Here is a 16,931-nt window from a genome sequence, read left to right on the forward strand (position 1 = left end):
TGTATGCACAATGAACATAGTACAGTTTTGTACCTACCATAAATGTAGATGTTAGTGCTCATACAGCTGCAGTCCAGGTTTCCCTCCCTCCAACCCCTCTTAGGACAGGCCTTATGACAAACCCTTTTCATATAACCTTTTGGGGTGCTCTTTTATGGTGTATTTGCTTGCAACTACTGTTTTTGATTTATCAACATTGCATTTTTGCATAACATTATATTTGCCTTCCTTCTGGGGGCACCTGACATCTGGGGCAAGAAAAACTGAAGAAAATGGCATTGGCAGCCTCTTTTATACCCCTGTTGTAATGACGTCAGGGAGGAAGTGACGACAACCGACGCCAGAGCTAGACTTTGGAATTCGGCCGACCGAGGACCCGCCTGACGGCAGGATAACCCATCTGTTATGACTGCAGCTGTATGAGCACTCGAACATCTACATTTATGGTAGGTACAAAACTGTACTTTCATCTCCATCACCACTAGCTTCCTCAACTGCTCTGTCTTTACCGCCCAGGTTTCAGTACAGTACTGTTTGCACCACTGTTTTGTACACCTTGCTTTTCAGATTCTTTGGCATTCTTCTCTCATATACTATGCCTGACACTGTCATTTGGCTGTAGCCCCTCTGATTCTAGCTGCAACCTCCTCAGACTTCCCATCTCCTCCACCACCCCTCCTAGATGCTTGCAGCTACTAACCCTGTTCCACTACCTTCCCTTCTGTCTCAATTCTTAGCTTCTTCTGAACTCAACTGTTTGCTGCCATTACAACTGTCTTATCTCTGCTCAGTTTCATCCCATGTAATTACAGTTTTGCAGCCCATTTCCCCTTTTCTTTGCTGAAATTCTTGCTCGGAGTCTGCCTGTAATGCCACATCATTTGCATACAGCAACTTTGTTGATCTGTCTCCTCTAATCTGTGTGCTAATGTAGTCTATCACCAGTGTGAACACCAGTGAGCTCAGAAATGATCCCTGGTGTAAACCCACTTCCACTAGAAATCCCTGTGTGAGACCAAAAACTGTTTTTATATTTGAGTGTTTGGATCCTTATACATAGCTTGTATTAATTCTGCCAGTGTTACTGGATCTTTGAACCACTGCAACACTGCTTAAATCAGCTTTCTTGGGACCTTGTCATATGCTTTCTCCAAGTCTGGGAATGCCCAGTTGGACTCATTCCTCATTTTTAGCTTCTTCTCAACTATCTGTCTCACTGTAAACATCAGGGCAGTTGTACTGCATCCTGATCCGAATCCAAACTGCTCATCTTTCTACTACTCTGCGTATTCATTTATCAGTCACCCTCTCAAGAAGTTTCATGCAGTGTGACAGGAGTTTGATACCTCTGTACTGTCTACAGTTGTGAATGTCCCCTTTGTTCTTGATTACTTGCACTAGTATGCTTATTCTCTAGTCATCTGAGATACACCTTTATCTCCACACTGCTGAGTAACCTCAGGAGCCATTTCTCCCCTATCTCACCCAGCATCTTTATCATATCTGCTGTGACCTCATGTGAGCCTGCTGCTTTCCCTGACTTAATTTTTCTTGGTGCTGTTCTTACCTCTGTGGTGGGCTCTTCCTGTTCTTTTATCGTAGACCATGTCTGGGGCAGTACATTTTCTGTGGGGTTGTCTTCATTCAGAAGCTGCTGGAAGTACTCCTTTCATCTGTCTTTGATGTCCTGTGGATTGGAGAGCAGGATGTTCTTTGTGTTTCACTGTTGCAGTCACCACATTTGGGTTATCCTTGCCAGGGTAGCCCACGGCCCGCCCGAATACCAGAGACTTAGTATTTCTGCGTCGGTCGCTGTTGCTTGAGGACTGACATCAGGTTGTTAGGAGTATAAAGTAAGGCAGCCAACACCATTACATCAGTCTTTCTTGCCTTGGAGCCCAAAGCAGAAGCAGTTCGCATGAGTGCCGGTCGGATGCTACCTGAGTTTCCATCTACTGAATTGAAGTTGAAGTCTTCTAAAGCTAAGTACCCCATTAGGGATCTTTTTTTCTTGCACTAACCGATGTCAGGAAAAAGTTAATAATTGTCTCGCCTGTGGAAAACAAATACCACACCGAGACTTTCACTCTTACTGTGTCACTTGTTTAGGCCCAGACCACGATGTCCCCCTGTTGTCGTTTCTGTGATTTGTTCAGTGCCAGAGCTATCAGTCGTTGAGTTCTTATTGTAGCCAGATATTTTCATTTACAGTCCTCGAATTCCGATATGGCTTCGATAAGCCATCCGACAGCAGATCTTCCAAAAGAAAGTAAAGATAAAGACAGAGATAGACCACACAGGTCCAAAACTACCAATGATGCTTCTGTTAAGCTAGTAGTCAGTCCTCCGGTACTCAGTGAGGTGCTTTTGCAGCCCCTGATGCCTACTTCAGTTGATTCGCAGATCGCTACCGAGACCCTTTCGGAGTCCGGTATGCTGCAACACTCTTCTTTGTCTAGGGATCCTGTGGCTGTCTCTACCTTGGATGGTTCTGGAGCCGCTGAGCAGGCACCGGCTTCCGAGGAAGTCCATTGCACTACCGAATCTCAACACAAGCCTATGTTTTCTTTCGCAATTACCTTTCTTTCAAAAACGACCGAATTTCTTAGGCCTAGGGTTCAAACCACACCCAAGAAACCGATGACTCACTCTCAGGCGTCTGCTTCCTTGCCTCAGTCTCAAATGCTTAAAATGGCGGAAGACCTTGTCATGCTAATCGGGGGAAGCCAAGCTACTCCCTCCAAAAGGAAAAGAGTTTTGTCCCCTGTAGTTTTGTCTGAACAAGAGTCTGATGACCCTGATGCATCTGAGTATGAAGACATGCAACCCCTTTCCACTTATGAGGATGGCTGTGGAACCCTTCATCATCTTCCATGCATACAGGGTATCCCTCAGAACATGCCCAAGGTGGTGTCCTGTGTGGCTGTCAACCAATCCATTCATTTGCCCACCTTCTTTCCTAATCCTCAGAACAAGGGGGAAAGGATTCTTCACAATCTAAATGTGCACAGACCGCTCAGATTCTATCTGGACAGGACTAAATCCTTCAGAAAGTCTGATCAATTGCTGGTTAGCTTTGCTACAGGGACAAAAGGCAACGCCATCTCCAAGCAAACCATTTCCAAATGAATAGCACACTGCATCCGTTTCTGCTACAAACATCACAGAAAGCCTCCCTCCTAGGGGGTCAGGACACACTCCACCAGAGCAGCCTCCACCTCTGCAGCTTTCCTCAGAGGATTCCCCACCAGGGACATCCTGGAGGCTGCCACCTGGACATCTGTTCACACTTTTACCAAGCATTACCACTTGCCTCTCTTCTCCAAATCCAGGGCAGTGTTTGCCTCTGCAGTCTTGCAGGGCATTCTAGCCAGCCCCTAGATTCCTTGACTGCCTCCGCCCATTTCCTCAGCTTTGGGAATTTACCCAAATGTGATGACTGCAACAGTGAAACATGAAGAACATAGTACAGTTGTGTACACTTGCCATAAATGTAGCTGTCCGAGTGTATTCACTGTTGCAGTCCTGGTTTCCCTCCCTCCATCGCCCTTATTCTTTCTACTTTTATTACCATTCTTCCCTGTTGTTCTCCTTTCCTTACAAGGGCCATATTGATATTTATTTTCCACTGGCGGGGTTCTTCCACCAGAACCTGGCCTCCTACTTTGGGGGCTCCTGACAGGTTAGTGCAAGAAAAACTGATGTAATGGTGTCGGCTGCCTTACTTTATACTCTTGATGACCTGACGTCAGTCCTCAAGCGACAGCAACCGATGCAGAAATACTAAGTCTCTGGTATTCAGGCCGGCCGAGGGCTACCCTGGCAGGGATAACCCAAATGTGATGACTACAACAGTGAATACACTCGAACATCTGCATTTATGGTAAGTGTACACAACTGTACTTTGTCACTGACATCCCTTATGCAGAGTGTTGACAATATGAGGTATTGCTAGCTATACCAGGAGAAGTAGGGCAGTGGATGTGTAACATTTGCCAGCATAGCTAGCTGGAATTTTGTAAAGAATTATATGTCATTTGTACAGATGTTTGTGTTTGAAAAATGTATTTGTAAAGCTGCTTCTGTTAAAAATGTACCAACATTGTGCCCTGCTAGACAGAAAAATAAATGTGCGTGTTGTACTGTAACTATTTAAATGTGTATGTTTTAACAGAGGCTACTAGAAGAGAAAAGGTTAATTTCAATCAACCTAACTTTGAAAATAGTTTGAAATTAAATTATTTGGCTTAGGCCATAAAGATTGTATCTTATTGTTCTCAATGCAGCCAGAGATGAACAGTCTCTACTAGGAAGCTTTCTCTATTGTCTTTGGGGTGCACTAACTGCTAATCTGGAATGATGGAGGTTTGAAATTGTTTTATAACTTGAAGCTGCAACAGAACTGAGCTAAACTATGTGTGCAGTATTGACATGTGTGCTAAATCCTGGCAGTTTCTAGCAATGGGGGTAGCATGGGAACCAGAAATCAGGTGACCAAATGTATGTGATGTCATTCTGTAATCTAGGACAAAAATTATGTTTAATACTAGATGAGACTGATCTCGATGCAGTCTGTTTTTGTAACCTGACAAGGATGGACCCCCTCACCTACTTTATCTTGCTTTGCTCTAGTAAGTGAACCAGGGAATAGTAATCCTTTAGATCAGTCAGGAAAATATAGTGAGTTTAGTTAAGTACTGATTTTCTGTATCTGTGTGAATATCTTCATCTGTGTTATTTTAATATTTCCTGTGAATGAAACTCTGGTGTTTATTGTAAATAGATATTTAGTGTTTTCATGCTAGTTTCTTATTTATTATTAAATATATTTACACGTTTCATTGTGGCTTGTCTTATAGAGAATGTTTTAATTTCTGGGAGTACTTGTATATACTGGTGACAGTTGTGGCCCCTCCTGGAAGCATTGCCATTGGTCAAACTACCATTTCTATTCATGTTAATTTCACTCAGTATAATTGAGTACCCTTGCAAGAGTGTTAGACTTAGCTGGTTTTGGACTATCTGGTGACAGTGTAACTACCTTATAGTCTAGGCAGAAGGGGGCATAGCTAGTAAATCTGTACCAGCCTTTCCCAGGTGTGTGTGTGTGTGTGTATGAAAATCAAATCTCAAAGTGTGTGTGTGTGTGTGTGTGTGTGTGTGTGTGTGTGCGCGTGTATGTGTGTGTGTGTATGTGTGTATGTGTGTGTGTGTGTGTGTGTGTGTGTGTGTGTGTGTGTGTGTGTGTGTGTGTGTGTGTGTGTCAGCTGTTTGGAGCAGGGACACAAAGCACTGGTTTCACAGAGAGGGTGCTGGAGAACTTGGCTTAGACACTCTGCTGAGGTCTCAGCTCTACAGCTGTGCAGTGGGGAGCCTTATTGGGGATCTCGAGGAAGACACAGAAATCCAGAGCCTGGACTGCACGTGTTCTCTTAAGGGAAATTATGCTTGATGCAGAGAGCTGCATTTGGAAATACTGGGTGTATCCTTTCTTGTTCCAAATGAATGTCTCTCTCCAGTGCCAGTGGTGAGGATTCAGGCTCCTTGATTACTGGGCCAGAGTGGGGATGTCACTGGAAGCCTTGCCGTTGGTCAAACTACCATTTGTATTAATATTAATTTCACTCAGTATAATTGGGTAGATGAAAGCTTGGTGCTGAAACTGTGATTGTTGTAATGTAATTTTATGCCTACTTTTTAGGCTTTATTAAAGAATGGAGAGCTGCCTTAGTGTGTGGGCTATTTTGTGTTTTTTGCTTTAATATTTTTGGGCCCTGCACCTTTCCGTACTTGCGTGGATGTGTATTACTTCCTTGGCTACTGTCAAGCATTTTCCAGAAAGAAGTCTAGCATGGCCTCTCCTTTATTCCCATAGCCCCACCCATGTAGACCCAGGCAGTCTTCAAATCCTGTTCTATCTGTTCCAATATGTGCATTCAAGTCACCCATTATTGACACCAATTTATGTTGTCCTTCAGCTAGTAGGTCTGCAACTGTTGTCTGAATGCACTTTTTCCTTACTATCACAATGCTGCTATGTCCTGTATCTAGTAAGTCTGCAACTGCTGTCTGAATGCACTTTTTCCTTGCTATCACAATGCTGCTATGGGGCATAGGTTGAGATTATGAATACTGCCCTCTCATTAAGCTGGAGTCTGTATGCCATGAGTCTGTCATTAATTCTGATGACATCCCTCACTGTCTTGTGAAGCCTCTTCCCTCACCCAAATTTACAAAATATTTCTAGCATGTCTTCTTTTTGAGTGATAGTCTGTGGATCCCCCCCTTCCATCTTGGCTCCTTGATGTATAGGATGTTGAGCCTCCTCCTTACTGTCATGTCATTCACTTTCAAGCTGCATTCTGTGAGTGAACCTGTCAGAGCTATGCCAGGTAAACCAAGCTAGGCAACTGGACAGTAGCTTCTTGACCCAAACCTGCTGGGTTTTTGGGGGGGGGGGGTCATACACTTGCCAAGAGAGGTGCATGCATTCCTGCCATCATTAGCGTGGGTCCCTGGTGTAGGTGGGAGTTGGCCAGATCCTCAACCCACTTAACACTGGCAAATGCCCATGCACATTTGATGACATTAGTCAACATGACTGAACCACCTAAAGCCATATTTTACACCGAGTGACTAGCCTTGCCATGGCAATGCAGTCTGTGATCTGTGTTCTCCTATCATGAGGATACTGTGCACCACAGTAGATACCCAAAGTGGTTGGTTTATTATAACTGTTCCCCCTATAGGGCACCATGCACAATGTGTGCTGCTGCCCACAGCTCCAATCTTTGGTGAATTTGAGATGGAAACACTCAGTATGTTTTTGGAGGTGGGAAGAAACCCACAGAGGCACAGGTAGAACATGCAAATTCTAAACAGGCATTAGCTGGAGGTTAGGATCCGACCTTGTACCTTGTGCATGGGAGGCGAAGACCTTAACCATTATGCCAAATCATGTATATTTAATGCAAATGGCAGCAGAGCATGTCGCATTCTGGAAGAATTCAGAAGCATATCACATTGTGGTAGAGCATGTCACCTTCTGGAAATAAATAGATTAGATGTTGTCAGTCTTCACGTAATCGTTGACTGTGGGCTTGGGTCCGAGCCTCGGAACCAACTCGGCCGTTATTCCAGCTCACTCCTTCCAAACATTCTTGAGCTAAGCTCTACCCATAATAACCTCAGATCTCATTTGTCACTTCATAGTGCCAGACAAGTTCTTTCCTACGAGCTCTTAAGCGACAGCAATAACCTTGTTAAACTAAGTTTGACGTTTTTCTTTTCTCAAATTTACTTTTCTGTTATGTTTTTTCTACCTGCCCCTGTATTATATAGTATTTCTTGTGTGTATGTGTGTGTGTGTGTGTGTGTGTGTGTGTGTGTGTGTGTGTGTGTGTGTGTGTGTGTGTGTGTGTGTGTGTGATCGTTCTCTCCTATCTACTGTTTAGGTAATTTCTCTTTTACCATTGTTGGTACCTGTAATGCTGCCAGCCCAGCTAGCTGGAATTTTGTAACTAATTCTATGTCATTTGTGACTATTGCTATGAATGGTATGTTATGTACTGAGCTTCAAGAATGTAACCACATCATACCCTGCTGGAACATAGAAGGTTAACTTACAAATCCTCAAGAAAATAAGTTGAAATTAAGTGCTTTACGATGTGCTGTAAAAGTTAGTTAATGCAGCAAGAAGACAGGATGTTTAGAGCTAGAAGTTTTTTTGTTTCTTGGAGAGAAGTTTTTACTATGTTTAAAATGTAAAGTGTTTTATTGCACTGTGACTTCCTAGGAGCTGCACATCTGAGAGATGTGCACTTCTCACACAAATATGCTAAAAATTCTGTTAGTATCTATTAACCTGAGAACTGAAGACAGGTGACAAAGAGTGATGTCATCCAGGCTAACCCAGCAGTAATATGTGATGTTAATTTAAGAATTCTCTAAATGAGGGAGACTGTAAATTTTTTATCTCGTCTTGGACCTAGAAACATCTATTTATCATCATTTGCATTGCCTTACTAATAGTAAGTAACTAGGTTACAGTGATCTCTCTTAGATATAGATAGGAATAAAGTCAAGATTAGTTTAGATGTTTTCTGTATTTGTTTGAGACTGTCCTGCAATGTTGTTTTAAAATATTTTACATGATTCTGAACTTTGCAGTTACTGTGTTGTTTGAGTATTGTCTTGATGTTCTTCGTGTTTCACTGTTGCAGTCATTACATTTGGGTAATCTGCTGGCAGGTTACCCTCAAGTCAGCCTGAATATCAAAGTCTTGGGTCCTGCGTCAGATACTGTCTCCTCTTCCATGACATCAGGTCGTCAGGGGAATAAAACATGCAGCCGATGCCATTTTCTTTAGTCTTTCTTGCCACGCGTTGCCCGAAGCAGAAGCAGTTTGCAAGTGCCGGTCGGCCGACTCCTGAAATTTTCACATTCGAGTTTTAGAACCGAAGTCTTCAATTAAAGCTAAGTACCCCGTTGGAGAAACTTTTTCTTGCTCCTTACCAATGTCAGTAAAAGTTAATAATTGCATTACTTGTGGGAAGCAAATACCTCATAATGTTTTTCATTTGTACTGTATTCCTTGCCTAGGGCCCCGATCATAACATGCCTTGCTGTCAGTTTTGTGCTAGATTTAACCAACTCGCACTATTAAGCGTCGGTATATCTTTGCTTCAAAATATTTTTGGAAACATTTAATTACCCTGAAATGTCATCGGATAGCAATCTGACTACCGGAGTTCACAAAAAACGCAAATAAAAGGACAGAGACAGACCGTCAAGATCCAAAAACGATGACGAAGCTTCTCCTAAGCCAGTCGCCGGTTCGCCAGTACTCAGTGAGGCGCTTTTGCAGCCCCTGATACCCGCTACTTTCGAGTTGCAGGCCTCTGCTGAGACCCATGTGGAGTCCGGCATGCCACGAGATTCGCAAAGTATTGTATCCACACATGTCTCTCCCTCGGATGGGTACGGATCTGCTGAGCAGGCACCAGCTTCTGAGGGTGTTTTCAGGCCTCAGCATTTCTATATAAAACCGACGCCGGCTTCAAAAACAAAGACAAAAGCAACTTCTAAGGCTAAAAAAATGATGCATGAGCCACATGCTCAGGCCTTTATGCCCAAAAAACAGATGATCAAAATGGCAGAAGACCTAATTACCTTGATCAGGGGTCCCCCCCCCCCCACTCCCGATAAGAGGCCTAGGTAAGACACTGATTATGAATCTTCAGATCAGGTTTCTATTTCTTCTGATTCCTCTTCTGATCAAGAATTTTTTATACCACCGTATGAGGATTCAGATGCAGAGGAATCCGTCCCATCTGCATCTCCTCCTGAAGATTATTCTTTTGGAGAAACCTTGCATACTTTGAGGGAACATTTTCATTGGGAGAGTCAGGATTTCTCAGAATCAAAAAAGAGGCTTAGGGATTTCCTTCTTCTTCCTCAGCATAGGCCTTTTGCCATACCTCCTGTATTAGACATTGTTGATGATGTGTTTTCGGAATCAAGCATGGCTCCAGATTCCCTACCTCTGGTTCCTAGTAAGCCAGACAGATATTACAGGGTTCCTGACTCCCACAAATCTTTATTCAAAAATCCTGCTGCTGACCCTGAAACTATCTCACAAGGTCCCAAAGGTGTAAAGGCCTCAACAGCTAAGAATCCTACCCCCTCTGATAGAGATTCCAGGGCGCTGGATAGATGGGGAAAGAAGGTTTATACGTCTGCAACCTTGGAAATTAGGACCTTAAACTGCCAGTTTCATATGCTTAAATATCAACAGCATGTTATGGGATTATTGAAACAGAAAATGATGTTGATTTCTGAATGTGTGGAAAATAAAGAATTACAGGAATTATTGCATGCAGCAGAACAGGTTGGAAAGCATACTTTGCAATGTGGGTTTGACTCCTTGGAGGCCTCCTGCAGGGCCAAAGTTACTGGATCTGTGATTAGAAGGTATGCCTGGCTCAAGGAGCAAAATCTGCCTGATCATGTTAAAGCTAAATTGTTGGATGCACCTTTACAGCATGATACTCTGTTTGGTAATAGGGCAGAAGAGGTTTTAAAGAAAATGGAAGACAAAGCTAAGTCTATGCAAACTGTAAAAGACTTCTTACAAGTGCAGCCACCAAGATTCAGTAGACACTGGCGTACAAAAAATTGGTCCTTTCCTGTGTCCGAGAGAGTCTCCTGGGGTAAATCCAGGCGCTCAAAAGGCTCTAGACACCTATCACAGGGTTCCTACAGGTCAAAGCAATGGGGTGCCTCTACCTCAAAGTCTGGAGGAAACAAAGCACAACCCTACAGTAAACAGTCTCAGTGACTTCCCTCTGCCATCACCAAGTACTTAACTTTTGGCAGCTCCCTTAGGGGGAAAACTAGCACTTTATACTCAAAATTGGCAGTTAATAACCCAGGACAAGTGGATATTAAACATAGTATCCCAGGGATACAGATTTCATTTCCAGACCTTGCCAATTCCAAACAGTTGGCCAGATCTGCAACAAAATCAATGGGCAGAGGCACAGAAACAAGTTACGTCCCTCATGGATATGGGGGCTATTCAACCAGTGCCAGAACAGGAAAAAGGGCAAGGGTTTTACTCAAGACTGTTCCTGGTACCCAGAAAAGACCATGCCTGGCGCTCAATACTGGATTTATCAATTTTAAACACATTGTTGGACATCCCAAAATTCAAAATGCTGACTTTGCAACAGCTTCTGCCCATGCTGGGCAAGAATGCTTGGCTCGTGACTCTAAACTTAATAGAGGCATACCTGCATATCCCAATAAGGGAATCGTGCAGAAGATACCTCCGCTTCAAGGCTGGTTTTATGCATTACCAATTCTCTGCACTGCCCTTTGGCTTATCTACTGCGCCCAGGGTCTTTACAAAGTGCCTGGCACCAGTAATTGCATTTTGCAGACAAAGAAGCATACAAATCTATCCTTACTTGGACGACTGTCTCATTCAAGCAGAAAACAAGGGCATTCTTCTTCAACATCTGGTGTTTGTAAAAAGGCTTCTAACATGCTTAGGGTACACAATAAATGAAAAGAAATCACAACTGGTACCCTCTCAAAAGATTACATTCCTGGGTGGAAGCTTGAATACAACTGCCCAGATGGCTTACCTTACGCCAGACAAACAAAGGCAATTGACTATTTATTTCAAACGGATGGCAACAAAAACCCAGTTATCTGCAAGACAAATTCTGCAGGCTTTGGGGTTCATGGCATCCTGCATTATACTAATTCCATATGCAAGACTGCAAGACAGTGGTATCTAAAAAGTTTATGGAGTCAACAGTGTCACAGTCTGGAAACAATAGTTTCTCTCATTCCCTGCCTACAACAGGAGTTTCTTTGGTGGGCAGAGACATGTCACCAGAACATGGGATGGTCTTTCATTCTACCCCCTGCCACCCAAACCCTAACTACAAATGCATCAGACTATGCTTGGGGGGCCCACCTGGCGGGGAGATGCATTCAGGGCATATGGAGCCCAAAACAAATGCATCTGCATATCAACCAGAAAGAGATGTTAGCTGTTCAGAATGCCCTGACAGCCTTCAAGGACTTACTTCATCCAGGACAACTACTGATAAAGACGGACAGCACCACGGTTGTGTGGTACATAAGCAAGCAGAGGGGTATGCATTCCTACCCCCTTTGCAGACTAGCCATGGCATTATGTGACACAGCCTTGACTTAACAAGTACATCTTCAAGCTCAATTCCTGCCAGGCAAACAAAATACTCTGGCAGACGACCTAAGCAGAAATGTTATGGACCCTCACGAGTGGAAACTGGATCCACAAGTCTTCAGCATGATAACAGAGAAATGGGGGAGTCGGGACATAGATCTGTTTGCCTCTCCCCAAAATTATCAGCTGGACAAATTCTGCACATGGACTTACCACAGACAAGCATAGAAAGTGGATGCCCTATCCTTCAGTTGGAAAAACCTATCCGTCTACGCCTTTCCTCCTCTGCCTCTTCTTCCCAAGGTCTTACTAAAGGTCAGACAGGAAAAACCAAAAATGATCATAATTGCCCCGGACTGACCTCGCCAGCACTGGTACCCAATTCTAAGGAATATGTCTCAACTCCCTCCTTGGTGCTTGCCTCTAATACATCATCTACTGTCTCAGCAGAGCAATCAAATTCTGCACAATCAGCTCCAAACTCTGAACCTGGCAGCATGGCTGATCATGTAGTTATTCAAACAACACCTTTCAGTAAATCTGTGATGGATGTCATTTTGGAAGCCAGAAGGCCTAGTACTAGAAAATCTTATGCTGATAAATAGAAGAGATTCTGTGCTTGGAACCAAGCACAAGGGATGGACACAGCAAAGCCAAATATTCCTCGGATTTTACAATACTTGACTGAGATGCTTGACAAGGGCCTATCTTTTTCTTCAATAAAAATCCAAGCCTCTGCCATCTCGGCTCATTACAACACAGAGCCTCCCATTTTTTTCTCCTTTGCTAAAACAGTATCTTAGAGAGGCCAAAAATTTAAGGCCTCCCAGAAGATCACCAACTCCTGCATGGGACCTCAATTTTGTGTTGGAAAAGCTCACTCTGCCTCTATTTGAACAAGCAGCTACTGCGGATATAAAGTTTTTATCTTGGAAAACAGCTTTCCTTCTGGCAATCACTTCAGCAAGAAGGGTTTCAGAACTACAGGCCCTCATGGCTATGGAGCCTTTTATTACATTTTACCCGGACAGAGTGTCCCTCAGAACCAACCATTCCTTTATGCCTAAGGTGGTATCCAGTGTGGCTCTTAACCAAACTGTTCACCTGCCAACTTTTTACCCAAATCCGCAGAACAAGGGGGAGTGGACTCTGCATTCCTTGGACGTACGCAGACAACTAAGATTCTCCTTAAACAGGACCAAATCTCTAAGAAAGTCTGAACAGCTACTGATGGCATTTGCTGCAGAATCAGAGGGGAAGGCTATGTCAAAGCAGACTATTTCAAAGTGGATAAGCCACTGCATTCATTTCTGCTATTTGCATCATGGTAAACCGGTGCCCAAGGGAATCGGGTCACATTCCACCAGGGCTGTATCTACCTCAGCAGCTTTTCTCAGAGGGGTGCCATCCAAAGACATTCTAGAAGCTGCTACTTGGAGCTCTGTTCATACTTTTACAAAGCATCATCATTTGCCTCTCTTCTAAGTCCAGGGCTGGCTTTGCACCCGCAGTTCTGTAGGGCCTTATAGCCGCTCCTAATGCTTTTTAGTTCCAGCCTCCCATACATAGCTTTGGGATTCTACCCAAATGTAATGACTGCAACAGTGAAACATGAAGAACATAGTACACTTGTGTACACTTACCATAAATGTAGATGTTCGAGTGTATTCACAGTCCGGGTTACCCACCCGCCATCCCCCTTTTTTCTAAAACTTTTCTTTCCTTCACTATATTCTATAGTCTTTGTGGTGTATTTGCTTTTAGATGAAGGTAAAGTTTATGTTGTTACAATTGCATTTATGTATAGATATATTTATTTTTTTGCTCCCCATTTGGGGCCACCTGACATCTGGGGCAAGAAAAACTAAAGAAAATGGCATCAGCTGCATGTTTTATACCCCTGACAACTTGACGTCATGGAAGAGGAGACAGCAACTGACGCAGGACCCAAGACTTTGATATTCAGGCCAACTGAGGGCAACCTGCCAGCAGATTACCCAAATAATCAACAGTGAATACACTTGGAGATCTACATTTATGTTAAGTGTACACAACTGTACTTTCTTTTGTTATTTATTATTAAATATATTTAAACCTATCTTTGTGGCTGATATTTGTGAGACATATTTAAGTTCTTAGAGTACTTGCATATGTATTTGGTGACACTGTACAGGCCACTCCAAAATAGCCTTGGTCTTAGTCATGCTTACCATTTGGATAATGGTAACATTACACAGTAGGATTGGTCACCCTTTTTATAAGGGTGTTTATAGTAGCTGATAAAAAGGGGTTGGTGGCAGTGATAACTACCTTATAGTGTGGGCAGAAGGGGGCATAGCTAGTAAACCTGTGCCAGCCTTCTCCAGGTGTGTGTGTGTGTGTGTGTGTGTGTGTGTGTGTGTGTGTGTGTGTGTGTGTGTGTGTGTGTGTGTGTGTGTGTGTGTGTATATAAATCAAATCTCAAACTGTGTATGTGTGTCAGCTACTTGGGCAGGGACACAAAGCACTGGTTGGACAGAGAGGGTGCTGGAGGTCTTAGCTTAACCCCTCAACTGATATCTTAACCCTATAGCAGTGCCAGTGGGGAGTCTTGTTAGGATCTTGAGAAAGAGGGAGAAACAAACCTTAGACTGATTGTGATCTCTGTGTGCTCTTATGGGAAATTGTACTTTACTGTGTGTGGACTTGTCATCCTCCCATTGTTTATGTCCCTCACTGTTGCCAGTGGTGAGGATTAAGGCACCTTGTTTACTGGGCCAGTGCAGGGGCATCACAGTACCCCCCTTTACTCTACTGGTATTCCTGAATTACCATTGTTGGTGCTACCTTCCTGCCTTTATTTACCCCCACCCCAAAAAAAAAAAAGAAAAGAAAAAAGAAAGGGTTTATCACTATTATTCTCCTTCCTCACTGCATGTGTGCATGAGTGTAGTCTTCTTTAGTCATGGCAGACAAGCTTGTTAAAGGCACTTCTGTCTTTAAAAGGTGCCAAAAATGTGACAAGAAGCTTCCTAATTCAGACACACTGTTTGTGTCTGTTGTTTAGGACTGATTCACTTGCAAGAGGACTGGGCAGTTTGCCATAGTTTTAGCCATAGGGCTGTAATTGACCACAGAAATTAACTTATTCTGAAGGGTTTTCTTAAATCAGACTTTGAAGGGGTCTTATCTTGTCCCAAAATAGAGGCAAGTTCACCTTCTTCTTCCTCCTCGAGTAAGGCAAAAAAAGAAGTCAATTGGTTCTGACACATTCTTCGGAACCTCCATATAAAATGTCCAAGGCTTACATGGCTCCTAGGCCTTTTTCAGAATCAGTGGGTCAAGTGACTCTATCCTTGGTACCATTGGTACTTGTTTCTAAAGTGACTTCATCGGTGCCGATGTTTTCAGTGCCTGTTTCTGCACAGACTGCTTTGACTCCGATGTCAGTTATGGTATCATCTTCTCCTTTTTTGGAACAAAGGAGTTTTAATTTAAAACTTAGCCACACACCAGATATTAGCAGTCAGTGGACCATCCTCCCAGTCCCTGTTTGGAGAAATGTCCACCCAGATCTCTCTCAGTCTCTTAGGTCCAATCCACCAAGAGTCTAACTGTATCCGATACAAGACTGGTTGATCAGTTCCTTGCGGCAAGGGGATTGCCTCCTTCCATGGGTTCCTAGCACTGTCGGCTCTGGAACCCTGCCTTCCTCCACTCCAGCCTTTCTTCTTCCTAAAATTCCAGCGGAGATTTCAGAGCCCCGAGCATTGACCTTCCTGACTCCCACGCATTGACCTTCCTGACTTCAACTGTTTTGGTGCCAGTCAGAGCTCTGTCTCCAGCACTGATAACTACCCTGAGCTCTTTGGGTTTATCGGATCCAGAGATCTCCCTGGGTTGGGGCTTTGTTGTTAGGTCCAAGGGTCTGGGTATGACTTTGATCCTTTTGGAGCCTTCATTGCCCCTCGGCCCTTCGACATATGTAAGCTTGACTCTGGCTTCGGAGGTGGCCTCCTTGGTGTAGGGTGAGAACACAGTTCCGAAGGAGTCTATTTCGGTACTGGGCTCCTGCCTCTCTACGGGGGTCCTGCCTTCCAAGCTATGGAGTTGGCCTTGTTTATTGTGTACAAATAGTCTGTGCCTCCCCTGTCAGACCAAATGTCTTGCCTTTCCCACCGACTGCAGCTTCCAGCAGTCTCTTTCCTGGGACAGAGGGCACAAAAGGCTCAGGATCAAACCACAGTGGTTATGACTTCTTTGGATACCTCTCTGGAGCACCCCACTGAAGAAGTCCCTTTGAAGAGAAAGTGCAAGAGGAAGCACTTGGACTCCCTGGAAGAGTCCTCCACAGAAGATACTGATTTCAATGAGAGGGAAGGTTACCCTAAGTCACCCCCTGAAGATGTTTCCTTCAGGGACATCTTGGAGATCCTTAAACAGAGGGGTGGCTGGACATCCCTCCAGCCTTCCTCTGATGAGTCGGTATACCTAGAGGCTTTTTATACCCAGCCCTCTATCTCTTGTATCTCTCTGCCCGCTGATGATCTCATTAAGTTGATTGCTTAGTGGGGCTGGAAGAAACCTGACTTTATTGAGCCGATTCCAAAGAGACCAGATCGTATCATTGCAGACCCTCAAGATCAGCAACACTGGCCCAAGGGAATTCATGGTGGTAGTGGTAGCCACTAAGAAGGAACTTGCCGACGAAAGTCCCATTATCTATCCTCTTAAAGAGTCTAGGACTATGGATATGTGTGGAAAGCACGTATACTCCTCATTGACCTTTGATCTCTGGTCCTTGAATTGCATGGCACATTTTACTAGACTTCAGAGAGGTCTGATTAAAGAACTATCAGACACTGTGACAGGAGCAATAAATGAAGGAGTTTGGGGCAAAGTGACTTCTCAGCTCACCATCCTAGAATCCATTTCTAACTCCTTCATTAGGCTAATTGCACATACTGCCGAAGGGATGACAAGGGCACCGGGTTCAGGCATAGCCATCAGGAGACACACCCAGATGCGCATATGTGAGTTTGTGGAGCCGTTCAAGTCTTCTTTCTTCAGCACTCTGTTTGACAGAACATCCCTGTTTGGACCCAAAGTTAAGGGTACTCTGTCCAGAAATGAGAAAGATGGGAAGATCCTTTCTTCCATTGGCATTCGCTTTTTCACTCCTCAGTGGCCCTCTTCCATGAACCAAAGGAGTGGGCGGCTATGGTTCAA

General features: G+C 43.9%; 1 protein-coding gene across 1 annotated transcript in view; it reads left to right on the top strand.

Annotated features, from left to right (window-relative positions):
- Positions 1 to 16,931, top strand: part of ATP6V1H (ATPase H+ transporting V1 subunit H) — a gene marked incomplete in the record, with an annotated part of 1,920,819 nt that overhangs the window by 697,594 nt on the left and 1,206,294 nt on the right.

The sequence above is a fragment of the Protopterus annectens genome, chromosome 3.part0 (genome assembly GCF_019279795.1).
Source record: "Protopterus annectens isolate FY-2018-M chromosome 3.part0, PAN1.0, whole genome shotgun sequence".
Classification (NCBI taxonomy): Eukaryota; Metazoa; Chordata; order Ceratodontiformes; family Protopteridae; genus Protopterus; species Protopterus annectens.